Below are 27,871 nucleotides of genomic sequence, written 5' to 3'. Positions count from 1 at the left end.
AGTATTTACTTTTTCTTTTTAGCTGCTGATACACGTTTTACATTAAATGCAGGTGTGAGTTCATGACATTGGTATTTTTACAAAGGACAACAAGTATATCTACAGTAAGTGCAAGCAAATTCAAATGTAGTAAGCATAGCCAATGACAGTGGAGTAGGTATGTATAAGGTACATAAACAGTATGGTTTTACACCAGTCCAATTGGCTGCACTTCATAATGTTGTAAATGTCTAAAAGTCACCAATAGCTCGACATTCCATTTTTACTTTTTTAGCCCCCACCACCACCAATCCCACCAGGACAGAGTGTAATGGCCCCTCTGTCTGCACCCAGTCTGTCCATATGTTCTGAGATCACAAGATCTGAGAATTCCAAGGCAAGAGATCTACGGGCCTATTCATTCCTATTTAGGGATCTCTCATGAGCTCATCTGCAAGAGTTGGGTAGTGGGGAGTGCCTACAAAGCAGCTTACTCTCTTCACCGGTGGAACATTCTTGACATTAAATTTTGTGTTGCTTTTTGATGGGCCTCAAAAACTTGGTCTCTGCTTGCAAACAAAGGTTCGTGTGGTTCAGATTCCCCATTTCGGAATCATGTATTTGTATAGTGAGTTGAAATCTTTCCCACCGTTTTTATCATTTTTTAATTAAGTAGAATTACATGAATATCTTCATAGATTCGCTTGTCAGGCTTACAGCCTACTGGTCTTTGTCACTTAAATCATTTTTATGGGGTATTTGTAGGAGCACAAAGAAATTAATTGCTGTGTCACACAGGATGTGAGCGGGAGCCTTTGAGGTTCAAACTCAGATCCTCACATTTGCTCTCCAGTATTCTTTGCATGCATACCTACAAGTACTAGCAAAAGCATGAATGTTAGTCCATGTATTCTTCCTGATTTTTATAGATAGCCCATAGTACCTTTCAAAACCCCCTTCACCTCTGCCTATTCTATATACTCATACAATGTTTCAGTAATGTTAACTTCTACTGTACCGTCCAGCAGTTGTTCCATTGACCACCATTCTTTCAGCAAATAAGTAATTCTAAATATTGAGTCTTAAATGTATCTCTTTTAGGTATGCCATGACCCGTGTTACCTCTCCTGTCATTTCTTCCTAACTCATTCTCCTTTCTTTCCTGTTGACACTTTGTGGATCCAAATCATCCCCCTCCCTCCCTCCTCATTTCTAGTATGTGAACCCCAGTCTAATGAACCTGTCCTTGTATTCTGCCTCCTTTAACCCCCCCGAAGACTTAGATATCAGATTATTGAACATCAGTGTGAGGTTAGACATAAAGTGGTTACTACAGTAAACTCTGTTAACCAAAACTCAAGAAACCAGCACTCTCAAGCAAACGGCAAAAAATCGAAGAAGTACAGTACAATTTTCATGTGTTGCACTTTCTGTTTCCCCCCCAAGGAAACATATCTTACATTTTTAGAGTTTTAAAAAGGAAGATAGGAATAAATTCCCTCTCTCCCCAACCAGAGAACAAGTCAAACCAAACAAATACTATAGGCTACAGTGTTAGTCAGGCCTATTTTTAGTAGTAACTGTCAAGCAACCAGAAACTACAGTTATCAGGCATCTAGAAATCCCCATGGGTGCTGGTTAACTGAGAGTTTACTGTAATTCCTTAGCAAAGCACATAATTGACTTTGGAATAAATCATAATTGCAAATTTAGAATAATTCAGTGTGCATATAAAATGTAAGAGGTGGTGATATTAATAATAAACTGGAATTCATGGAATATAGTTAGATTTGTTGTCTTGAAGCTGATCATCCACCAGGTTTAAACACAACAGTTAGTATTAAGCCAGTGTTAAAAGCAAGGCAAGCTAATTTAAAGTACTATATTATAAAGCTTTTGAGGGCATGTATTTTTATTATGTTTACTGATTGAGACTGAAGTGCTCTTTATGTGTGATTTTACTGACAATTTTAAATATGTATTTAACTAGTTAATTGGAAGTGTTTTCTGACTGGGGGATTCATGTCTTGTGATGACTTTGATTTTAATATTTAATTGATGTTTGATACGTGTTTTGATGAACACTGAATAAGGGAGGTGATATCCCAAAAGCTTTGCTTGTGATACTATAATAAATTTCTGGCATTCCTGGAGTCCAATGTTTGCTTGGTGTATTTTGGATTTTTTATTATTGTGGACTTCAGTTTACTGGTGGGTGATCCTGGTTTCCTGACTGTCATTTAACCCCCCCCCTGCCAGTCTTACTACCTTCCTCTTGACCTTGCATCATTTTGGCATCCCTCCCTCTCTCTGAAGAATCTGCAGAAGTGGATGGCAGTGGTTAAGGTGGGGTCTCACACTGCCTGATACAGTGATGTCTTTACCTTTCTTTATCTTAAGTCGTCTGCTGATACTGTGCAGCTCAGCATCCTGTCAGCTTCATTGCTAACCTTATGTAGTATTCCTTCTTTGTCAGACTAGCTGTAATCCTCACCATCAAATCGTTTTTCTAGTTCTTATTATTAGAGTTTGACCACTCTCAAGTTATTTTCTATCCCAGGATTATCCAATCCGATATGCAGTACCCTGAGTTGTTGCATCTTTCCACAGCTAATGTTCTGTCCATTTTCCTTCTTATGTTCCCTCTCTTGCTGTCTGTTCTCCTCTCTCTATTTTGATATTGTACCTAAAGGGGTTTATCCAGCTTGCAGCACCTGATGCTGCTTCTCATTAAGCACACAGTGAACAGGCCTTGAGAACTTACTGCGGTGCACAATGCTTGACACCATCCTTTACAGTAATACTCCTCTTACTGCTTCTCTGTTTTACCTACCCTTCAGCCAGTTCTTTACACATCGGCACATTTTTCATTCAATCCATTGCCCCTTAGTTTTCCTAGCACTATTTGGCATGGTACAGGGTCAGAGGGTTTAGTGAAATTCACTTAAGTCATGAGTGGTGATTTTTCTGTGGTCATTACCCTTGTAATCTAATCAAAGTACCAAACCATATTTGTTTGACAGGATGTCTTGTTGGGGTGCCCATATGTGCTCTCATTCCCTAGCATGTTTTGTTGTATTAAACAATCAAATTTGTCTTTGTGGTTATCATTTGTGTATAACTCTGTCTGCATGCAGTCCCATGACATGTCCCCCCCCTCCTTCAAGCACTTATTGAATAGCTCCATCACAGGAGAGAACCACTCAAAACCTCTAACCAACCTCTAGCATTCTGGGAGATTCCATTTAGTCCCTATGCCTTGCCTTCCCTTAATGCCTTCATCTCTTTTTCTGTCTAATCGTTGATAATTTCATCATTTTCCACCTGTCCTACATTCTTAGCTCTCAACTTTCTTTCTCCAAAGTGAGGAACACTAGCCCTCATAATGTGGAACAAATGGGCAAAAGGCGGAACACCTATTAATGGCTTGCTAACAACTTCAACTAGGAAGGTCATAGGATGGTCAAAAGATACTGGTTTTACTTATAAAAAAGATCTTTAAATAAATTACTATGATTCATTTCTATTTACCATGGGTATCAGTTAAAAAGATTCCTAACATTGAATGTGACAGACCCTTTCAATGTGGAATTTTGATGAACGTGAACTTTTTAAGACCCCAAATGAGGTATGATGTTCTTCGTGTTTCACTGTTGCAGTCATTACATTTGGGTAATCTGCTGGCAGGTTGCCCTCAGTCGGCCTGAATAACAAAGTTTTGGGTCCTGCATCAGTTGCTGTCTCTTCTTCCATGACGTCAGGTCGGTAGGGGTATAAAACATGTAGCCGACACCATTTTAATCAGTCTTTCTTGCCGCGCGGTGCCCGAAGCAGAAGCAGTTCGCAAGTGCCGGTCGGCCGACTCCTGAAATTTTTGTTTTCGAGTTTCAGAACCGAAGTCTTCAACCTAAAGCTAAGTACCCCGTTGGGGAAACTTTTTCTTGCTCCTTACCAATGTCAGTAAAAGTTAATAATTGTATTACTTGTGGCAAGCAAATACCTCATAAGGATTTTCATTTGTACTATATTCCTTGCCTAGGCCCTGACCACAACGTGCCTTGCTGTTGGTTTTGTGCTAAGTTTAACCAACGCACTATTAAGCATCAGTATATTTTTGCTTCTAAATATTTTGGCTCAAGATTTAACTATCCAGAAATGTCATCAGTTAGCAATCCAACTACCAGAATTCACAAAAAATGCAAAGAAAAAGACAGAGGCAGACCGTCAAGGTCCAAAACTGATGACGAAGCTTCTCCTAAGCCAGTCGCCGGTTCACTGGTACTCAGTGAGGCACTTTTGCAGCCCCTGATGCCTGCTACTTTGGATTCGCAGGCCTCTACCGAGACCCATTCGGAGTCCGGTATGCCGCGAGACACTTCAAGTGTTGAACCCGTGGATGTCTCTCCCTTAGATGGGTCCAGAGCCGCTGAGCAGGCACTGGCTTCTGAGGGTGTTTTCAGGCCTAAAGATTTGTATATTAAACCAACGCCATAATCAAAAACAAGGCCAAAACCAACTTCTATGTCTAAAAAAAACTGACGCATGGGCCACGTGTTCAGGCCCCTATGCCGAAAAAACAAATGACCAAAATGGCTGAGGATTTAATTACCTTGATCAGGGGTTCCCAACCCCCTCCTGCTAAGAGGCCTAGGCAAGGCACTGATTATGAATCTTCAGATCAGGTTTCCATTTCTTCTGATTCCTCCTCTGATCAGGAATTTTCTATTCCATCTTATGAGGACTCTGATGCAGAAGAATCCATCCCTTCTGCTTTTCCTCCTGAGGATTTTTCTTTTGGAGAAACTTTGCATACCTTAAGGGAACATTTTCATTGGGAGAGTCAGGATTTTTCAGAATCCAAAAAGAGGCTTAGGGATTTCCTTCTTCTTCCTCAGCATAGGCCTTTGGCTGTACCTCCTGTTTTAGACATTGTTGATGATGTTTTCTCAGAATCCAGCATGGCTGCTGATTCCATGCCTCCAGCTCCTAGTAAGCCAGACAGATATTACAGGGTTCCTGACTCCCACAAGTTTCTTTTTAAAAACCCTACTGCTGACCCTGAAACAGTTATTCAGGGTCCCACGGGTGTTAAGGTTTCTACTGCTAAAAACCCTACCCCTTCTGATAGAGACTCCAGGGCACTGGATAGATGGGGTAAGAAGGTTTACACATCTGCAACCCTTGCAATCAGGGCTTTAAACTGTCAATTTCATATGCTTAAATATCAACAGCATGTCATGGGCTTACTGAAACAGAAAATGATGTTATTTCTGACTGTGTGGAAAATAGAGTTACAGGAGTTATTGCATTCAGCTGAACAAGTTGGAAAGCATACTTTGCAATGTGGTTTTGATTCCTTGAAGGCCTCTTGCAGGACCGTCATAACTGGATCTGTGATAAGAAGGCATGCTTGTCTGAAGGAACAAAATCTGCCTGATCATGTTAAAGCAAAATTGTTGGATGCTGCTTTACAACAGGACAGTCTATTTGGTAATAAGGCAGAAGAAGTTTTGAAAAAGATGGAAGACAAAACTAAATCTATGCAAACTGTAAAAGATTTCCTACAAGTGCAGCCACCCAGTTTCAGTAGGCACTGGCCTACTAAGAACTGGTCCTTTCCAGTACCCAACAGAGCCGCTCAGGTCAAACCCAGACACTGCAAAGGCTCCAGGTTTCAGTCACAAGGAACTTACAGAACAAAACAATGGGGTGCCTCCACCTCCAAATCTGGAAGTAGCAAGGCACCCCCCCTATGGTAAACAGTCTCAATGACTTTCCTCTGCCATTTCCAAGCACTTATCTTTTGGCAGCCCCTTTTGGGGGGAAAACTAGCACTTCACAAAATTGGCATCTAATTACCCAGGCCAAGTGGGTTTTAAATATAGTATCCCAGGGATACAGATTTCATTTCCACACATTGCCAATTCCAAACGGATGACCAGATCTGCCTCCAAATCAGTGGGCAGAGGCCCAGAAACAAGTTATGTCCCTCATGGATATAGGGGCTATTCAACCAGTACCAGAAAAGGAAAAAGGACAAGGTTTTTATTCAAGACTTTTCCTGGTACACAGAAAAGACAAATCATAGTGAGCAATTCTGGACTTATCCATTCTAAATACTTTCCTGGACATTCCAAAATTTAAGATGCTGACTCTACAACAGTTACTGCCTATGCTGGGGAAGGATGTCTGGTTGGTAACTCTAGACTTAAAAGAGGCTTACCTGCATATCCCAATCAGGGAATCTTGCAGAATATTCCTCCGCTTCAAAGCAGGCTATTTGCATTACCAGTTCTCTGCACTGCCCTTTGGCTTATCTACTGCGCCAAGGGTCTTTACAAAGTGCCTGGCACCAGTAATTGCATTTTGCAGACAAAGAGACATTCAAATTTGTCCTTATCTGGATGATTGTCTAATTCAGGCAGAAAACAAGGACACTCTTCTACAGCATCTGGTGTTTGTAAAAAGGCTTCTAACATGCCTAGGGTACACCATAAACGAAAAGAAAACACAACTGGTACCCTCTCAAATAATTACATTTCTGGGTGCAAGCTTGAATACAACTGCTCAGATGGCTTGCTCACCTCACACCAGACAAACAAATTCAATTGATGACATACTTCAAACAAGTGACCACAAAAACCCAGCTATCTGCAAGACAGATTCTGCAGGCCTCAGGGTTCATGGCTTCCTGCATTCTACTAATTCCATATGCAAGACTGCATATGAGGAAACTTCAATGGTACCTAAAAAACTTATGGAGTCAACATTGTCACAGCCTGGAAACAATGATTCCTATCATTCCTTGCCTGCAACAGGAGTTCCTATGGTGGGCAGAGGCCTGTCACCAAAACAAGGGACTGTCATTCATTCCACCCCTGCCACCCAAACCCTGACTACAGACGCGTCAGATTATGCTTGGGGTGCCCCATCTGGCAGGGGGATGCATTCAGGGCGAATGGAGCCCAAATCAAATGCACCTACATATCAAACAGAAAGAAATGCTAGCTGTACAGAGTGCTCTGACAGCCTTCAAGGACTTTCTTCATCCAGGACAACTACTGATAAAGACAGACAACACCACAGTTATGTGGTACATAAACAAGCAGGGAGGTACTCACTCCTACCCCCTTTGCAGACTAGCCATGGCCTTGTGGAACACAGCCTTGTCTTACCAAGTACATCTACAAGCTCAATTCCTGCCAGGAAAGCAAAATAGTCTGGCAGACGACCTAAGCAGAAATCTTATGGACCCACACGAATGGAAACCGGATCCACAAATCTTCAGCATGTTGACACGAAAATGGGGGAGCCCAGACATAGATCTTTTTGCCTCTCCCCAAAACTATCAGTTGGACAAATTATGCACAAGAATTCATCACAAAAAAGCTTGAAAAGTGGATGCTGTATCATTCAGCTGGAAAAACCTATCAGTCTGTTTTTCCCCCACTGCCTCTGCTCTCCAAGGTTTTACTAAAAGTCAGACAGGAAAAACTGAAAATGATTCTGATTGCTCCAGACTGGCCTCGCCAAGACTGGTACCTGCTCCTACGCAAAATGTCACACCTTCCTCCATGGTACCTGCCTCAGACACCTTATCTACTGTCTCAGCAGAACTATCAAATTCTGCACACTCAGCTCCAAACTCTGAATCTTGCAGTATGGCTAATCAACTAATTTCACCAGTCACATCTCTCAGTAAACCTGTGATGGATGTCATTTTGGAGGCTAGAAGGCCTAGTACTAGAAAATCTTATGCTGATAAATGGAAAAGATTCTGTGCCTGGAACCAAGCACAAGGAATAAACACAGCAATGCCCAATATTCCTCAGATTCTGCAATATTTAACTCAGATGCTTCATAAGGGCCTATCTTTTTCTTCTATAAAAATCCATGCCTCTGCCATTTTGGCTCATTACAACACAGAGCCTCCTCTCTTTTCTCATCACCTGCTAAAGCAGTACCTCAGAGGGGCCAACATTTTGAGACCTCCCAGGTGAGCACCAACTCATGCATGGGACCTCAATTTTGTGCTGGAAAAACTCAACCCTACCTCCTTTTGAACCAGCTGCTACTGCAGACAAAATTTCTCTCTTGGAAGACAGCTTTTCTTTTAGAAGTTACTTCAGCTAGAAGGATTTCAGAACTACAGGCTCTCATGGCAGTGGAACCTTTCATTATCTTTTATCCAGACAGAGTGGCCCTCAGGACCAATCCATCCTTTATGCCTAAGGTGGTATCCAGTGTGGCTCTTAATCAGACCATTCATCTGCCAACTTTTTTCCCAAATCCACAGAACAAGGGTGAGCAGATTCTGCATTCATTGGATGTACACAGACAACTAAGATTCTACTTAAACAAGACAAAATCTCTAAGAAAATCTGAGCAATTACTGGTGGCATTTGCTGCAGGGGCAGAGGGAAAGGCTATTTCAAAGCAGACTATTTCAAAATGGATAAGCCATTGTATTTGTTTCTGCTACATGCACCATGGTAAACCTGTCCCCAAGGGGATCAGATCCCATTCCACCAGGGCTGCATCTACTTCTGCAGCCTTTCTCAGAGGGGTTCCTACCAGAGACATTCTAGAAGCTGCTACTTGGAGCTCAGTTCATACGTTCACCAAACATTACTATTTACCTCTCTTCTCTAAATCCAGAGCAGGCTTTGCCACTGCTGTCCTGCAGGGCCTTATAGCTGATCCTAATGCTGTATAATTCCATCCTCCCAACCATTGCTTTGGGATTCTACCCAAATGTAATGACTGCAACAGTGAAACACGAAGAACATAGTACAGTTGTGTACACTTACCATAAATGTAGATGTTCGAGTGTATTCACTGTTGCAGTCCTGGTTACCATATATATATATATATATATATATATATATATATATATATATATATATATATATATATTTTGCTCCCCATTTGGGGGGCACCTGACATCTGGGGCAAGAAAAACTGATTAAAATGGCATCGGCTGCATGTTTTATACCCCTGACAACCTGACGTCGTGGAAGAAGAGACAGCAGCTGACGTAGGACTCAAGACTTTGTTATTCAGGCCGACTGAGGGCAACCTGCCAGCAGATTACCCAAATGTAATGACTGCAACAGTGAATACACTCAGACATCTACATTTATGGTAAGTGTACACAACTGTACTTTTCTCATAATGAGGAACACTTGAGAGGTATGCCTACAATTCCCAATTTAGTGTTCTCTCTCAGTTTTTGTTTGGTGAACACAGAGGAGACAAAAATCTCAATAAGTATCCCAGCTTGTTCTGTGTTCCTCTATACTCTTTTCTGTACCTTACTAGGTCTATTTCCTTTTCAGTCCATTTCCTTTCCTGTATTTATCTAAGTGAGACATTTTTATTTGCCTTCTTTACTTCTGTGGACATTCTTTTTTGTTTCATTGTAACAATTCCTGAAACTATTGCCTCTCTGAAATTGTCACCTTTTTCTTCTACACTCCTTACATTTTCTTTTCTTCTTCTTACCTTCATGTTGAACCACTTTGGCTTAGTTTCAGCCGGAAATGTCGAATGTTTTTCGATGTTTAAAATTTTTCGCGGTTTCGGTTCATGTAAACTGCATCGACGATATAAAGGTAAACCTTCCTACTCTGTCTCGGGCCTGTCTCTCCTATACCTTCCTGCTGCCTATTGGCTTCCTCCTTCCCTATGCTTTCCAGTACCCCTGTGCAGTATCCTGTCCACATCCTTTTACTCTTTCACCTCCTGCCCTTCTTGCTTACTCTTCTTTCCCATCTCTACCCCCATCTTACAGTCCTCCCGTACTACCTTAATGCTCTTCCTTAGAACTGCCTGCCTCATTCTTGACTTGCCCCTCTGCTTAGCTTTTCTGACCCAGTTTTCATACCTGCCTCTGCAACTTCCCAAGCTTCCAGCAGATGTTCTTCATGTTTCACTGTTGCAGTCATCACCTGTGGGTTATCCCTTCTGTGGTAGCCCTCGGCCGGCCCGAATACCAGAGTCAATGTTTTTCTGCGTTGGCTGCAGTCGCCTGTAGTCTGATGTCAGGTTGTCAGTGCTGTAAAGCAATGCAGCCAATTTCATTACATCAGTCATTCTTGCTGTGGAACCCGTAGCAGAAGCAGTTCACATGAGTGTTGGTCTGTCACTACCAGAGTTTGAATGTCAGCTGAAAACATCTAAAGCTAAGTACCCCATTGGGGACCTTTTTTCTTGCACTAACCGATGTCTGAAAAAGTTAACAGTTGTCTCGCCTGTGGAAAGCAGATCCCACACCAAGACTTCCATTCTTACTGCATCACTTGTTTAGGCCCAGACCACGACGTCCCCCGTTGCCAGTTCTGTGCCCTCTTTAATGCGAGAACCATTCACCGTAGAGCATTTATTGTAGACAGTTATTTTTGTGTTCCATCTTTGCATTCTGATATGGCGTTCATTAGCCAACAATCCGTGGACATTCTGAAAAAACGCAGAGATAGAGATAGAAACAGACCATACAAGGCTAAGCCTTCCGACGACTGTACCTCTAAGCAGGTCGTCAGTTCTCCAGAATTCATTGAGGCTCTTTTGCAGCCCCTGATCCCCGATTCAATATCTGCGCAGGCCTCTACTAATCTTCTTCGTCTTCTGAGCCTTTGGCTGTCTCTGCCTTGGTTGGGTCCGGAGCTGCGACGCAGGCACCGGCTTCCGAGGAGGCCTTTCGCACTAGCGAATCTAGACAAAAAAACAACATCTTCTCATCTGACTACCGTTTCTCTCAGACCGATGGATTCTGTCAGGCCTAGAAGCCAGGCCACTCTTAGAAAATCTGCTTCTAGCCACCATCTTGCTCCTGCTCCACCACCCCAAGCACAAATGCTTAAAATGGTGGAGGATCTCATCTCCCTTATCCGGGGTAGTCAGGCCACAACTTCTAAAAGGAAAGGGTACCCTTCTCCAGAAATTATGACAGAACAGGATTCTAAGGAATCTGACTATTCCAATTTTGAAGAGGAACAGCAACCTCTGACTACTTATGAGGATTCAGATGCAGAGGAATCCATCCCTTCTGCCTCCCCTCCCGAGGACCTTTCCTTTGGGGAAACCCTTCACACCCTCAGGGAACATTTCCACTGGGAATCTCAGGACTTCCCCAGTCTAAGAAAAGACTTAGAGAGTTTCTGGACCTGCTCCAGCACAGACCCCTGGCCATCCCCCCCATTTTAGAAGTGGTGGATGATGTTTTCCATGAATCCAGCTTAGCCCCTGACACCCTCCCACCTGCTCCCAGTAACCCTGACAAGTATTACAGAGTACCGGATTCTCACAAATACCTGTACAGAAATCCTGCTGTAGACCCAGAGGTCATTACACAGGGACCTAAAGGAGCTAAGACTAGTTCTGCCAAAAATCCTATTCCTTCTGACAATGATTCCAGAGCTCTGGACAGATGGGATAAAAAAGTATACACCTGTAACCTTAGCTATCAGAGCACTCGTTTGTCAGTTCCATATGTTAAAATATCAGCAACACACTTTGGAACTATTAAGACAAAAGATTTCTTCCTTTCCTGACTGTGCCAATTCAAAAGAGTTAGCAGATTTACTGCACTCTGCTTGTCAAGTGGCCAAACACTCATTGCACTGTGGATATGATGCCCTAGAAGCTTCTAGCAGGGCAGCAGTGTCAGGATCTGTCATTAGGAGACATGCATGGCTGAAGGAACAACCTCTCCCTGATCGTGTCAAGTCTAAACTTATTGATGCACCCCTGGGTAAGGTGCGCTTGTTTAGAGGAAAAACAGAAGAAGTGCTTAAAAAGATGGAAGACAAATGAAAATCTATGCAAGCAGTAAAAAATGTCTTTCAAGTTCAACCTCCCAGGTTCAGCAGGAACTTTCCCTATAAGCACTGGTTCTTTCCTGCACCTAGCAGACAGGGCCAAGGTAAGCCCCACAGGGACAGACCATCCAGGCCCCTATCCCAGGGCCAACAGAGAAGCAAACAGTGGACCACTTCCGCCCCAAAGGCAGGGAGTTTTAAGCCACCCTTCTATGGCAAAAACTCCCAATGACTCCCCCTCCCCTCTCTGCCTTCCCTTCACTCACCAAAAGCTAGGAGGAAGGCTATACCTCTTCAAAGAAAGTTGGCTTTCTGTAACAAAGGACCAGTAGGTCCTAAAGATCATTTTTCAGGGATACAAATTTTCCTTCAGCGAACTCTCAATTCCAAGAGGGTACCCAGACTTACCTCCGAATCAGTGGGCAGAGGCATTGAAAGAGGTCCAAACTCTCATATTCCAGGGGGGCAGTAGAACCTGTCTCCTCAGATCAAACAGGCAAAAGCTTTTATTCCAGACTATTCCTTGTTCCCCGAAAGGAGGGCACTTGGCGCCCCATCCTGGATCTATCCATTCTGAACACCTGGCTGGTGGCCCCCAGATTTAAAATACTAACTTTGCAGCATCTGCTGCCTATGCTGACCAAAAATGCCTGGCTAGTGACCCTGGACCTAAAAGATGCCTACCTCCACATCTCCATAAGGGAATCCTGTAGGAAATACCTGAGCTTTAGAGCAGGATCACAACACTTTCAGTTCTCTGTGCTGCCCTTTGGCTTATCTACTGCACCCAGAAAATTCACCAAATGCTTAGCTCCAGCCATAGCATTTTGCAGACAGAGAAATATACAGATTTACCCTTACCTGGACGACTGCCTCATTCAGGCAAAGTGCAAGGAAAAGCTGCTCCAGGACCTTCTCTTTGTCAAATCCCTCATAACTTCCCTAGGGTTCACCATCAACGAGAAGAAATCAAAGCAAGCTCCCACCAGGAAGATTATTTTCTTGGGAGCTCTGCTAGACAAAGCATCCCAAATGGCCTTCCTATCCCCAGAAAAGCAGAGCTTCCTGCTTCTCTACTTTACCCAGCTGGCTTCCAGAAGTCACCTCACTGCAAGGAAGTTGTTCATCATGTTTCACTGTTGCAGTCATTACTCTTGGGTTATCCTGCTGGCAGGCAACCCACAGTCGACCTAAATTCCAAAGTCTTGGTCCGGCGTCGGTTGCTGCTGCCTCTTCCCTGACATCAGTATGCCAGGGGTATAAAAGATGCAGCCAACGCCATTTTCTTCAGTCTTTCTTGCCGCGCGGTGCCCGAAGCAAAAGCAGTTCGCAAGTGCCGGACGGCCAACTCCTGAGAGTTTCAAAATCGAATTTCAGATCCAAAGTCTTCATTAAAGCTAAGTACCCCGTTGGGGAAACTTTTTTCTTGCTCCAGACCGATGTCAGAAAAAGTTAACAATTGTATTTCTTGTGGGAAGCAAATACCTCATAAGGATTTTCATTCTTACTGTATTCCTTGCCTAGGCCCTGATCACGACGTTGCTAGCTGTCGGTTTTGTGCTAGATTTAACCAATGCACTATTAAGCGTCCATACGATTTTGCCTTTCATTACTTTGGCCAAAGGTTAAATTATATAATGCTGTCGGAACAGCCGACGACCGGAGTTTATAAAAAGCGCAAGGAAAAGGACAGGCATCCAAGGTCCAAAACTGACGACGAGGCTCCCGCTAGGCCAGTCGCTGGTTCACCGGTTCTCAGTGAGGTGCTTTCGCAGCCCCTGACGCCTGCTACCTCAGAGCCACAGGCCGCTACCGACTCCCATGTGGAGCCGACTAGGCCTCTGGATACTCAAGGTATTGGACCGTCGGAAACTATTCCCTCAGATGGGTCTGGAGCCGCTGAGCAGGCATCGGCTTTTGAGGGTGTTTTCAGACCTACACAATTATATGTCAAGCCTACCTCAGCTTTAAAGACAAAGACTAAAACAGCTCTAAAGACAAAGAAACAAGTACAGCATTCTCCTGGACAGACTTCCATGCCTAAGAAACAGATGCTTAAAATGGCCGAAGACCTAATTAGTTTGATCAGGGGTTCCCATCTCCCTCCTGATAAGAGGCCTAGGCAAGAGACAGAATATGACTCTTCTGATCAGGTTTCAATTTCCTCTGACTCCTCTTCTGAACAGGGATACTCTTTTCCTCCCTATGAGGATTCTGATGCTAAAGAATCTATTACTTCAGCCTCCCCTCCTGAGGATTATTCTTTTGGGGAAACCCTGCATACCATGAGGGAGCATTTTCACTGGGAGAGCCAAGATTATTCAGAATCTAAGAAAAGGCTCAAAGATTTTCTTTTACTACCTCAGCACAGACCTCTTGCTATTCCACCTGTTCTAAACATTGTAGATGATGTATTTTCAGAGTCCAGCCTGTCTTCTGACTCTTTACCCCCTGCACCTGCTAAGCCAGACAGATACTACAGGGTTCCAGACTCGCATAAATTTCTATATAAAAATCCTGCTTCTGACCCAGAAATTATTTTTCAGGGTCCCAAAGGGGTCAAGGCTTCCACTGCAAAGAACCCTGTCCCCTCTGATAGGGATTCTAGGGCACTGGACAGATGGGGGAAAAAAGTTTACACTTCTGCTACCTTGGCTGTAAGGGCTTTAAATTGTCAGTTTCATATGCTTAAATATCAGCAATACTTAATGTCACTGCTTAAACAGAAAATGTTGACAAATTCTGAATGTTCTGATAACAAGGAAATGCAGGATTTATTGCATGCAGCTGAACAAGTGGGAAAGCATACTTTACAATGTGGTTTTGATTCACTGGAGGCCTCTTGCAGGGCCGCAGTTATGGGTTCTGTCATTAGAAGGCATGCTTGGTTAAAGCAACAGAATCTGCCTGATCATGTTAAAGCAAAATTATTGGATGCTCCATTACAGCATGATACTTTGTTTGGTGTTAAAGCAAAAGAGGTGTTGAAGGAAATGGAGGATAAAGCGAAATCCGTGCAGACAGTTAAGGATTTCCTACAGGTACAGCCACCCAGATTTAGCAGGAACTGGCCAACAAAGAATTGGTCTTTTCTAGTGTCAGACAGGCCACAAAGAGGCAGATACAGATGCCCCAGAGGCAGATCCCAGCCCCAAGGCTCATGCACGCCTAAACAATTGAGGGCTTCTACCTCCAAAAGCGGAGAGGACAAATCGCAACCATACAGGAAACAGTCCCAATGACTTTCCTTTGCCAGAACCAAGCACTTATCTTTTGGCAGCCTCCTTAGGAGGAAAACTAGCACTTTTTTCACCAAATTGTCACATGATTACCCAGGACAAATGGGTCTTGAACATAATGTTTCAGGGCTACAGGTTCCAGTTTCACACCCTGCCAAGAGCAAAAGGTATGCCAGTCCTGCCACACAATCAATGGGCAGAGGCACAAAAGCAAGTTTCATCCCTCATGGACATGAGGGCCATTCAGCAAGTACCACAACAAGAGCAGGGACAAGGATTTTACTCGAGACTATTCCTGGTGCCCAGAAAGGACAAAGCCTGGAGACCAATACTGGACCTGTCTATTCTAAACACATTTCTGGACGTTCCAAAATTCAAAATGTTGACTCTGCAGCAGCTACTGCCCATGCTGGGCAAGAAGGCTTGGCTCGTTACTTTGGACCTAAAAGAGGCATACCTGCATGTCCCAATCAGACAATCTTGCAGAAGATACCACAGATTCATAGCTGGCTTAATGCATTACCAATTCTCTGCACTGCCCTTTGGCTTATCTACTGCACCCAGGGTCTTCACCAAATGCCTGGCACCAGTAATTGCATTTTGCAGACAAAGAGGAATTCAAATATATCCTTACTTGGACAACTGCCGTATTCAAGCAGAGAACAAAGACATTCTACTACAGCTTCTGGTGTTTGTAAAAAGATTACTAATTTGCCTAGGGTACACAGTAAATGAAAAAAAATCAAAACTAGTACCCTCTCAAGAGATAATATTCCTTGGTGCAAGCTTAAATACAACTGCCCAGATGGCTTATCTCACGCCAGACAAACAAAGACAACTGACTTCTTACTTCAAAATGTTGGCAACAAAGACCCAGTTATCTGCAAGAAAAATTCTGCAGGCTTTGGGCTTCATGGCATCCTGCATTCTACTAATTCCATATGCCAGACTGCATATGAGGAAACTACAATGGTATCTAAAAAGTGTTTGGAGTCAACATTGCCACAGCCTGGAAACATTAATTACCCTCATTCCCTGCCTGCAACAGGTGTTTCAATGGTGGGCACAGGCCAGTCACCACAACAAGGGACAGCCATTCACTTTACCCACAGCCAGGCAGACACTAACAACGGATGCATCAGATTATGCCTGGGGGGCCCACATGGCAGGAAAATGTATTCAGGGCACATGGCCCGCAAGCCAGATGCATCTTCATATCAATCAAAAAGAGATGCTAGCTGTTCAGAATGCCCTGACAGCTTTCAAGGATCTACTTCATCCAGGACAACTACTAATAAAGACGGACAATACTACAGTCATGTGGTATATAAACAAGCAGGGAGGCACACATTCCTACCCCCTCTGCAGACAAGCCATGACTTTGTGGGACACAGCATTAACTTATCAAGTACACTTGCAAGCACAATTCCTGCCAGGAAAAATAAATACTCTGGCAGATGAACTAAGCAGAAACCTCATGGATCCCCACAAGTGGAAACTGGATCCACAAGTCTTCAGCATGATAACAAGGAAATGGGGATGCCCAGACATAGATCTATTTGCCTCCCCTCACAACTGCCAACTACAGAAATTCTGCACAAGGATTTACCACAAGCAAGCATGGAAAGTGGATGCTCTATCCTTCAGCTGGAAAAACCTAACAGTATATGCCTTTCCTCCACTGCCTCTCCCCCCCCAAGGTACTCCTAAAGGTCAGACAAGAGAAGCCAAAAATGATACTGGTTGCCCCAGACTGGCCACGCCAGCACTGGTACCCAATCCTAAAGAACTTGTCTCAAGAGCCAGCCTGGACATTGCCTCAAACTACTCACTTACTGACCCAACAAAACAATCAGATCCTGCACAGCCACATCAGTACCTTAAATCTTGCAGCATGGCAGATAATGTAGCCATTCAGAACACTCCACTCTCCAAAGCTGTAATGGATGTTATCTTGGAGGCCAGGAGGCCCAGTACCAGAAAATCTTATGCAGAAAAATGGAAGAGATTCTGTGCTTGGAACCAGGAACAAGGAATTGACACGTTTGTACCAAATGTTCCTTAGATTTTACACTATTTAACTGAGATGCTGGACAAAGGCCTATCCTTTTCATCAATTAAGATTCATGCCTCTGCCATTTCAGCCCATTACAATACGGAACCACCTTTCTTTTCTCATCCTTTAATAAGACAGTACCTCAGAGGGGCCAAAAACATAAGACCTCCAAGGAGAGCACCAATACCTGCATGGGACCTAAATTATGTCTTGGAAAATCTCACACTGCCTCCTTTTGAGCCAGCCTCAACAGCGGATATTAAATTCTTATCCTGGAAAACAGCTCTGCTCCTAGCAATAACCTCTGCAAGATGAGTCTCAGAGTTACAGGCACTCATGGCTGTGGAACCTTTTATCATTTTCCATCCAGACAGGGTTTCTCTAAGGATGAACCCTACATTTATGCCTAAGGTGGTGTCCAGTGTGGCCCTTAACCAAACCATTCACTTGCCTACCTTTTATCCAAACCCACAGAACAAGGGTGAGAGACTTCTGCATTCTTTGGACATACACAGACAGCTATGCTTCTACTTGGACAGACCTAAAGCTTTCAGAAAGACTGAGCAACTTTTAGTGGCATATGCTGCAGGATCACAAGGAAAGACTATCTCAAAACAGACTATTTCAAAATGGATAGGCCATTGCATTCGTTTCTGCTACTCACAGCATGACAAATCAGTGCCTAAGGGCATTAGGCCACATTCTACCAGAGCAGCAGCCACTTCAGCAGCCTTCCTCAGAGGAGTACCTACCAAAGACATCTCAGAGGCTGCAACTTGGAGTTCAGTGCATAGTTTTACAAAGCACTACCACTTACCTCTCTACTCTAAATCCAAAGCAGGCTTTTCCACTGCAGTTCTGCAGGGCCTCATAGCTTCTCCTAATCCTATTTAGCCCAGCCACCTATCCTCAGCTTTGGGATTCAACCCAAGAGTAATGACTGCAACAGTGAAATACGATGAACATAGTACAGTTGTGTACCTACCATAAATGTAGATATTGAGTATATTCACTGTTGCAGTCCAGGTTACCCTCCCACCATCCCCCTTTCATTTGCTGGGTCTTATCTGTACTTCTCTATTCTATACAACCTATGTGGTGTATTTGCTTGTAGATGAAGGAAATGTTTACCTTAGTGCATGCATGTATTTGGCATAATCTGTTTAGCCTACCCTTTTGGGGGCACTTGACATCTGGGGCAAGAAAAACTGAAGAAAATGGCGTCGGCTGCATCTTTTATACACCTGGTGCACTGACGTCAGGGAAGAGATGACAGCAACCGTCGCCGGACCAAGACTTTGGAATTCAGGCCGACTGCGGGTAGCCTGCCAGCAGGATAACCCAAGAGTTATGACTGCAACAGTGAATACACTCGAACATCTACATTTATGGTAGGTACACAACTGTACTTTCCTGCAAGCCCTGGGGTACATGGCATCTTGCATCCTTCTAATTCCTCTGGCCAGGCTTCACATGAGAAAACTTCAGTGGTATCTAAAGAACCATTGGTGTCAGCACTCTCAGTCTCTAGAGACCTCTCTCCCTTGACCCTATGTATAAGGGCCGAGCTTCTCTGATAGGCTGAGGCCTGTGCCAAGAACAAGGGTCTTCCCTTCATCCTGGGCCCTACCAGCCAGACCATCACCATCGATGCCTCAGACATTGCTTGGGGCGCTCACGTAGCAGGCAGGTGCACCCAAGGTCTTTGGGATGCCCAGCACCTTCCCTTACACATCAGTCAGAAAGAAAAGATGGCAGTACAAAAGGCTCTGACATCCTTCAAACCCCGTCTCAGGCCAGGGGTTCTCCTTATAAAAACAGACAACACCACAGTAATGTGGTATCTCAACAAACAGGGGGGACCAAATCTTACCCTCTGTGCAGGCTAGGCCATGAACCTCTGGCTGACAGCCACCTCCATGGGTCTACACCTAATTGCCCAATACCTACCAGGGGTCAGCAACACCCTGGCAGACCACCTAAGCAGAAACTAATGGACCCCCATGAATGGCAGCTCCACAGGAAAATCTTTCTGCAAATCACTCAGGAGTGGGGGACTCCAGAGGTGGATCTCTTTGCTTCACACCTCAACCACCAGCTGCTAAAGTTCTGTACCAGGGAGTATCACCTCCTAGCGTGGAAGGTGGATGCCTTGACCTTCCCTTTTGGCCCCTTCTTTGTGTATGCATTCCCTCCTCTGCCTCTTATTCTCAAGGTACTAATCAAAATAAGGGAGGAAAGACCAAAGGACATCCTCATTGCTCCGGATTGGCCCAGACAGCATTAGTACCCCTTACTGTGCAGCCTGACCTTACAGCCCCCCAAGCAGCTTCCCCTGATCTCATACCTCTTGACCCAGGTGGGGGGGTGGGTACTGCACCCAGACTTGCAGACTCTCAATCTTTCAGCATGGTTTATACTTTAAAAGCTAACAAGGAGTCCCTGTTAAGCAAACAGGTCCTAGACATTATCACAGGGGCCAGAAGGCCCAGCACCAGAAAATCTTAAACAGGGAAATGGAAAAGATTCTGCTCCTGGAGTCAGTCCAGAGGGGCCAGTACCTCACATCCTTCCATCCTCTTATCTTCGATTACCTAGCCGAGTTATTCAAAAGTGGCCTCTCCTTCTCTTCTATTAAAATCCGTGCCTCAGCCATTTCAGCCCATTACGATTCAGATCTACCCCTCTTCTCTCATCCTTTGATTAAACAATTCCACAGAGGAGCTTCTAATATCAGACCTCCCAGAAGGCCTCACATGCCAGCCTGGGGGCTGAATTATGTTTTAGAAAAACTAACTTACCTCCTTTTGAACCTGCTGCTTCAACAGAATTGAAATACCTCTCCTGGAAGACTGTCTTCCTACTAGCTATCACCTCAGCCAGAAGGGTTTCAGAACTTCAGGCACTCATGGCTGTTGAGACCTTCATCTTTTTCCATGCATACAGGGTCTCCCTGAGGACTAACCCTTCCTTTATGCCCAAGTTGGTATCTGTTGTGACCCTCAACCAGGCCATACACCTACCCACCTTCTTTCCCAACCCTCAAAACAAGGGGGAAAGAATTCTGCACTCACTAGATGTCCACAGGCAACTCGAATGCTATCTGGACCATACTAAACCCTTCAGGAAAACAGACCAGCTGCTTTTCAGCTTTTCCCCAGGGGCAGAGGGGAAGCCGATTTCCAAGCAAACCATTTCCAAATGGATATCATACTGTATCCATTTCTGCTACAGACTACATGGGAACACCCCCCTCCCCCCCGAATCTATTCGTACCCATTTCACTAGGGCAGTCTCCACTTCCACAGCCTTCCTCAGAGGAGTCTCCACCAGGGACATCTTGGAAGCTGCCCTGGACCTCTGTCCTTACCTTTGCAAAGCATTACCACCTACCTCTTTTTTCTAAGTCTAGGGCAGGGTTTGCCTCTGCAGTTCTGCAGGGCTTGCTGACCCTTTCTTAGGGCTCTAACCTAACTCCTTCCATTCCTCTCCTCACCTTTGGGAATCCTCCCACAGGTGATGACTGCAACAGTGAAACATAAAGAACATAGTACAGGTGTTCTTCATGTTTCACTGTTGAAGTCATTGCATTTGGGGTTATCTGCATGCAGTAGCCCTCATTCAGCCTGATTAACAAACTCTTGGGTCCTGTGTCAGTTGCTGTCCCTTCTTCCATGATCAGGTCATCAGGGATGTAAAACATGCAGCCGACGCCATTACATCAGTCTTTCTTACCGTGTGGTGCCTGAAGAAGAAGCAGTTCGCAAGTGCCGGTCGGCCGACTCCTGAAATTTTCGTTTGAGTTTCAGAACCGAAGTCTTCAACTAAAGCTAATTACCTCATTGGGGAAACTTTTTCTTGGTCCTTACCGATGTCAGTAAAAGTTAATAATTGCATTTCTTGTGGAAAGCAAATACCTCACAAAGATTTTCATTCGTACTGTATTCCTTGCCTAGGCCCTGACCACGACGTACCTTGCTGTAGGTTTTGTGCTTTATTTAATCAGCGCACTATCCATCATCTGTATATTTTTGCTTCTAAATATTTCGGTTCTCGGTTTAATTATCCAGAAATGTCATAGGTTAGCCATCCAACTACCGGGATTCCTAAAAAATGCAAAGATAAAGACAGAGACAGGCCGCTGAGGTCCAAAGCTGCTGATGACGCTTCTCCTTCTCCATTCGCCAGTTTGCCGGTACTCAGTGAGGCGCTTTCGCAGCCCGTTATACCCACTACTTCTGACTCGCAGGCCTCTACTGAGACCCATTCGGAGTCCGGTATGCCACGAGATGTTTCAGCTGTGGAACCTGCGGATGTCTGTACCTTGGATTGGTCCGGAGCCGCTGTGCAGGCACCGGCTTCTGAGGATGTATTCAGGCCTATGGACTTGCATATTAATCTGACACCTCCTTCTTCATTTAGGCCAAAATCTCGAACCATGCCTAAGAAACCAATGCCTAGGCTGCATGCTCAGGTCTCTATGCCTAAAAAACAAATGATAAGAATGGCTGAAGATCTTATAACTCTAATCAGGGGAAGCCAAACCTCCCCCTCTAAGAGACCTAGGACTGAAGTTGTTTATGAATCTTCTGAACAGGATTCTGATTTTTCTGATTCTTTTGATGATCTGGATTTGCTCTTATCTACTTATGAGGATTCTGATGCAGAGGACTCTATTCCCTCTGCTTCCCCTCCAGAGGATTTTTCTTTTGGTGAAACCTTACATACTCTAAGGGAGTGTTTCCACTGGGAAAGCCAGGATTTTTCTGATTCAGAAAAGAGGCTTAGGGATTTCTTACTCCTGCCTCAGCATAGGCCTTTAGCTATACCTCCTGCACTAGACATTGTTGATGATGCCTTTTAGGTTCATAGGTTCATACTAGGCTATCTGCCCTAGGGCATTTATAAGCCTAGCCAGAGTGTGTTTGGCTTTCGCCACCCATTTTAAATTAATTTTGCTATGCCTTTTTCCTCTGTCTAACAGTGACACAGAAGTGATAGCCGGGGTAAACCTATGATCTCCCATCCACTCATCAAGATTCCTCTTGAAGAGAGTCAATGTGGGACTCTGCCTAACCTGGACTGGGATTTTATTCCAGAGTGAAGGGAGCCTCTGGGTTATGAATCTGTCCCACCAGCATGTCCTATTTATTTCAGTGCTGAGGTTCAAGTCTCTCAGCAGCGTAGCTCGATGGGATTTGGATTTTCTGAGGTGCAGCATGTCCATTAATTCGGGTTGGACATGGCTTTATGCCAGCACACAGAAGCCTCTCTGAGCAGGCGGTATGCCACTGAGTAGAGCTGGAGTTTCTTTAACCGGCAGCATATGGCATCTGTTTGAGCCCTTTGATCCTCTTGGTGAGGTACTTTTGGGGTCTTTCCAGTTGCTGCAGGTGTCTGGTAAGGTACATCCCAAAAGGGGCATTGTACTCAATTATGGGCCTGATGAGGGATGAGTAAAAGGTGCGATGACTTCCCTGATCTAGATGTGAATCCTACATGATTAGGTGGGCTATATAAAATGTTTTTCTAACCACTTTGGCCACGTGGTTGTCAAATGAGAGATTGCTGTCAACTTGGGTCCCCAGGTCCCTAATGACTTCTTCTGTACTTAAATTTTTACCACATGTGTAATTTTGTGGGCACTTTGTTTTGCCAAAAGGGATGACTATACACTTTTGGCATTTAGCTTGAGGCCATGGCTCTGGCACCAGTTGTCTGTTTCTATGAGGCCCTTTTGGAGGATGCTTGTGTCGGCGGGAGAGTTGATTATGGTACCCAGTTTGCAGTCATCTGGCGAACTGGGTCAGCCACAGTCCTTTCCGTGTTAGCCTGTAGCGCGAGAAATATATACCGAACAAGAGAGGTCCCAGGACTGAGCCTTGTGGGACGCCACTTGTAACTGGTTTGGAGTCTGACATGGCTCCAGCAATTCTAACCATGTGGGTTCTGTCCTTGAGCCAGTTTGCAACCCATCTAGTGACATAGGGGTTTATATTTAAGCTGGTGAGCTTATCTATAATGCCCGAGTGGGGTATTGTATCGAAAGGCTTTGTGAGGTCCAGGTAGGCTGTGTGGACCACCTTCCCCTCGTCAATGGCCTTGGTGACTGTTTCAAAGAAATCGACCGGGTTTAAGAGGCAGGATCTGCCCTTAACAAAGCCAAACTGGGTAGGATCCAGTGTCTGTAGGTCCCCAATATCTTTATTTATGAGGTCCATGATGATCCTTTTCGGAATCTAGTTTGGCCCCTGATTCTTTGCCTGCTGCTCCCTGAAAACCTGACAGATATTACAGGGTTCCTGATTCTCACAAGTTCCTTTTTAAAAATCCTATTGCGGATCCAGAGACTATTTCACAGGGACCCAAGGGCATTAAGGCTTCTACTGCTAAAAATCCTATCCCCTCTGATAGAGACTCCAGGGGTCTGGATAGATGGGATAAGAAAGTTTACACTTCTGCAGCCTTGGCCGTTAGGGCTTTAAACTGCCAGTTTCATATGTTAAAGTATCATCAACATGTTATTTGATTGGTTAAACAGAAAATTATGTTAATTCCTGACTGTGCTGAAAATAAAGAATTACAGGATTTAATGCATTCTGCTGAACAGGTTGGAAAACATACTTTGCAATGTGGATTTGATTCATTAGAGGCCTCTTGCAGGGCTGCTGTTACTGGGTCTGTGCTCAGAAGGCATGCTTGGCTTAAGGAGCAGTCTTTGCCTGATCATGTTAAAGCTAAATTGTTGGATGCTCCCTTAAATCAGGACCACCTGTTTGGCAACAAGGCTGAGGAGGTTCTTAAAAAGATGGAGGATAAAGCTAAATCTATGCAAACTGTTAAAAATTTCTTACAAGTTCAGCCTCCTAGATTTAGTAGGCACTGGCCCTCTAAGAACTGGGTCCTTTCCAGCCCCTTCCAGGTCTTCTCAAGCCGAACCCAGACACAGCAGAAACCCCAGATTTCAGTCCCAAGGGACACATAAGACTAGGCAGTGGGGGGTTTCCTCACCCAAACCTGGGAGTAGTAAGACTCCCCCCTGTGGACAACTGTCTCAATGACTTGTTTTTAAAACTTCCAAGCACTTCCCAACTGAATGCTCCTTTAGGCGGAAAGATTGGTCTGCAGGCAAAAAACGTGGAACTCATTACCCAGGACAAATGGGTTTTAAATATAGTGTCCCAGGGATACAGATTTCATTTCCACTCTTTACCAACACCAAGCGGGTGGGCAGATCTACCCCCAAATCAGTGGGCAGAGGCCCAAAATCAAGTACTCTTTCTCTTAAACATGGGGGCTATTCAGTTGGTACCAGAAGAGGAAAAGGGACAAGGTTTCTATTCAAGACTTTTCCTGGTACCCAGAAAAGGCAGTACATGGCTTCCTATCCTGGACCTCTCTATTCTAAACACTTTTCTGGTGATTCCAAGATTCAGAATGCTGACTCTTTACCAGCTGCTTCCTATGGTAGGCAAGGATGCATGGTTGGCAACGCTAGACTTAAAAGAAGCATACCTGCACATCCCCATCAGGGAGTCTTGCAGAAGATACCTACGCTTCGAAGCAGGCTACATGCACTATCAGTTCTCTGCACTGCCCTTTGGCTTATCTACGGTGCCCAGGGTATTCACAAAGTGCTTAGCTCCAGTCATTGCATTTTGCAAGCAAAGAAATATTCAGATATACCCATATCTGGATGATTGCCTAATTCAGGCAGAAATCAAGGACATTGTTTTGAATCATCTGGCCTTTGTTCAGAGGGTACTGACTTGTCTGGGGTTCACCATAAACGAAAAGAAATCCCACCTGGTACCCTGTCAACAAATTATATTCCTGGGAGCAAGCTTGAATACAACTTCCCAGATGGCTTTCCTCACGCCAGGAAAACGGATTCATTTGACAACTTACTTCAAACAAGTGGCCACAAAAACCCAGCTATCTGCAAGGCAAATACTGCAAGCCTTGGGGTTCATGGCCTCCTGCATTCTTCTAATTCCATATGCAAGGCTGCATATGAGGAAACTACAATGGTATCTCAAAAGCCTATGGTGTCAACATTCACAGGATCTAGAAGCAAGGATTCCGAGCATACCTTGCCTATGCCTATAGTTCCTTTGGTGGGCAGAGGCCTGCCACCAAAACAGGGGGCTACCATTCACATTACTCCCTGCCACCCAAATCGTAACAACAGACGTATCAGACTATGCATGGGGGGGCTCACCTGGCAGAGAAGTGTATTCAGGGCAAATGGAACCCAAGTCAAATGCACCTGCACATAAATCAAAAGGAAATGTTAGCTGTACAGAATGCTCTAACAGCCTTCAAGGACCACATTCTTCCAGGACAAGTGATGGCAAAGATGGACAACACCACTGTCATGTGGTACATAAACAAGCGGGGGGGGGGGATACACATTCTTACCCCCTCTGCAGACTAGCCATGGCATTGTGGAACACAGCCTTGAGCTACCAAGTGAATCTACAAGCTCAATTCCTGCCAAGGAAACTAAATACACTGGCAGACAGACTAAGCAGAAACCTCACGGACCCATACGAGTGGAAACTGGAACCAAGGATTTTCAACTTGTTGACAAGCAAGTGGGGGAGCCGAGATATAGACCTGTTTGCCTCCCCCCAGAACCATCAACTGGACAAATTTTGCACAAGGATTCCCCACAAGCTAGCTTGGAAAGTGGATGCCCTATCCTTCAGCTGGAAAAACCTATCAGTTTATGCCTTTCCTCCTCTGCCTCTACTCTCCAAGGTACTACTAAAGATCAAACAGGACAAGCCAAGAATGGTTTTAATTGCACCAGACTGGCCTCGCCAACACTGGTACCCACTCTTGTGCAGTGTGTCACGCTTGGCTCCATGGCACCTGCCTTAGACTCCTTCCCTGTTGTCTCAGCAGGAGAACCAGATTCTGCACCCTCAGCTGCAAACCCTGAACCTAGCAGCCTGGCTAATTACCTAATCTCTTCTTTACCATCCCTCAGTAAATCAGTGATGGACATCATTTTAGAGGCAAGGAGGCCTAGTACTAGAAAATCTTATGCTGCAAAATGGAAAAGATTCTGTGCCTGGAACCAATCCCAAGGAATGAATGCCGCAGTGCCCAATTTACCTCAGATTCTACAATACTTGACTGAGATGCTTCATAAGGGATTGTCTTTTTCCTCCATCAAAATTCATGCCTCAGCCATTTCTGCTCATTATAGCACAGAGCCTCCCCTCTTCTCTCACCCACTGCTCAAGCAGTTCCTCAGAGGGGCCAAAAATTTAAGGCCACCCAGGGGAGCTTCTACTCCAGCCTGGGATCTTAACTTTGTCTTGGGAAAACTCTCTCTTCCTCCTTTTGAGCCAGCTGCTACTGCAGATTTAAAATTTCTTTCCTGGAAAACAGCTTTCCTTTTAGCAATCACTTCTGCAAGAAGGGTATCTGAATTACAGGCCCTTATGGCAGTGGAACCTTTCATCATCTTTCATGTGGACAGGGTGTCCCTCAGAACCAGTCCCTCCTTCATGCCCAAGGTGGTATCCAGTGTGGCTCTTAATCAGTCCATTCATTTGCCTACCTTCTTTCCTAACCCACAGAACAAAGGGGAACAGATACTGCACTCTTTAGATATGCACAGACAGCTTAGATTCTAATTGGACAGGACTAAACCTCAAAGGAAATCTGAACAACTGCTGGAGGCATTTGCTGCAGGGACAGAGGGGAAAGCTATTTCAAAACAAACCATTTCAAAATGGATAGGCCACTGCATTCATTTCTGCTATAAGCACCATGGAAACCCTAACCCACAGGGCATCAAACCCCATTCAACCAGGGCTGCATCTACTTCTACAGCCTTTCTCAGGGGCATCCCTACCAGGGACATCCTAGAAGCTGCTACCTGGAGTTCTGTACATACTTTCACCAAGCATTATCATTTGCCAATTTTCACTAAATCCAGAGCTGGTTTTGCCACTGCAGTCTTGCTGGGCCTTATAGCTGGTCCTACTTCTATCCGAATTCCTCCTCCCAACCTTAGCTTTGGGAATCTACCCAAATATAATGACTGCAACAGTGAAACACGAAGAACATAGTACAGTTGTGTACACTTACCATAAATGTAGATGTTCGAGTGTATTCACTGTTGCAGTCCTGGTTATCCTCCCTCCAGCCCCCTTTCTTCTTTTGGTTATACTTCTACTCTCACTTACTATGCTGTAAAAGCTTTTTGGTGTGTTTGCTTTTTTGTTGGAGGTATAAACTTGTATTTATAGATTTAATTGCTTCCCATTAGGGGGCACCTGACATCTGGGACAAGAAAAACTGATGTAATGGTGTCGGCTGCATGTTTTATATCCCTGACGACCTGATGGGACAGCAACTGACTCAGGACCCAAGACTTTGTTAATCAGGCCGGCTGAGGGCTACTGCAAGCAGATAACCCCAAATGTAATGACTGCAACAGTGAATACACTCGAACATCTACATTTATGGTAAGTGTACACAACTGTACTTTGTGTACACTTACCATAAATGTAGATATTCAAGTGTATTTACTATTGCAGTCCTGGTTTCCCTCTCTCCATCCCCCTTATGTCCTCTTCCCCTAGGGGGACATAAGCTTCCCACGGTGGCTTAGCCACCAAGACCACTTTACCTTATTTCCTTGTACCTCTGATGGGTTAGGGCAAGAAAAACTTATGTAATGATGTCGTCTGCCTTGCTTTATTGCACTGACGACCTGACGTCAGACTACAGGCGACTGCAGCCGACGCAGAAAAACA

General features: G+C 44.6%; 1 protein-coding gene across 1 annotated transcript in view; it reads left to right on the top strand.

The window, feature by feature from the left end:
• The window catches only part of GPC2 (glypican 2), a 740,846-nt gene that overhangs the window by 554,046 nt on the left and 158,929 nt on the right, over positions 1 to 27,871 (top strand). The gene's annotated exons all lie outside the window — the stretch shown is intronic.

The sequence above is a fragment of the Protopterus annectens genome, chromosome 7.part0 (assembly GCF_019279795.1).
Source record: "Protopterus annectens isolate FY-2018-M chromosome 7.part0, PAN1.0, whole genome shotgun sequence".
Classification (NCBI taxonomy): Eukaryota; Metazoa; Chordata; order Ceratodontiformes; family Protopteridae; genus Protopterus; species Protopterus annectens.
Note: the sequence above shows the minus strand (reverse complement) of the source record. Positions and strands in the feature narration are given on the sequence as shown.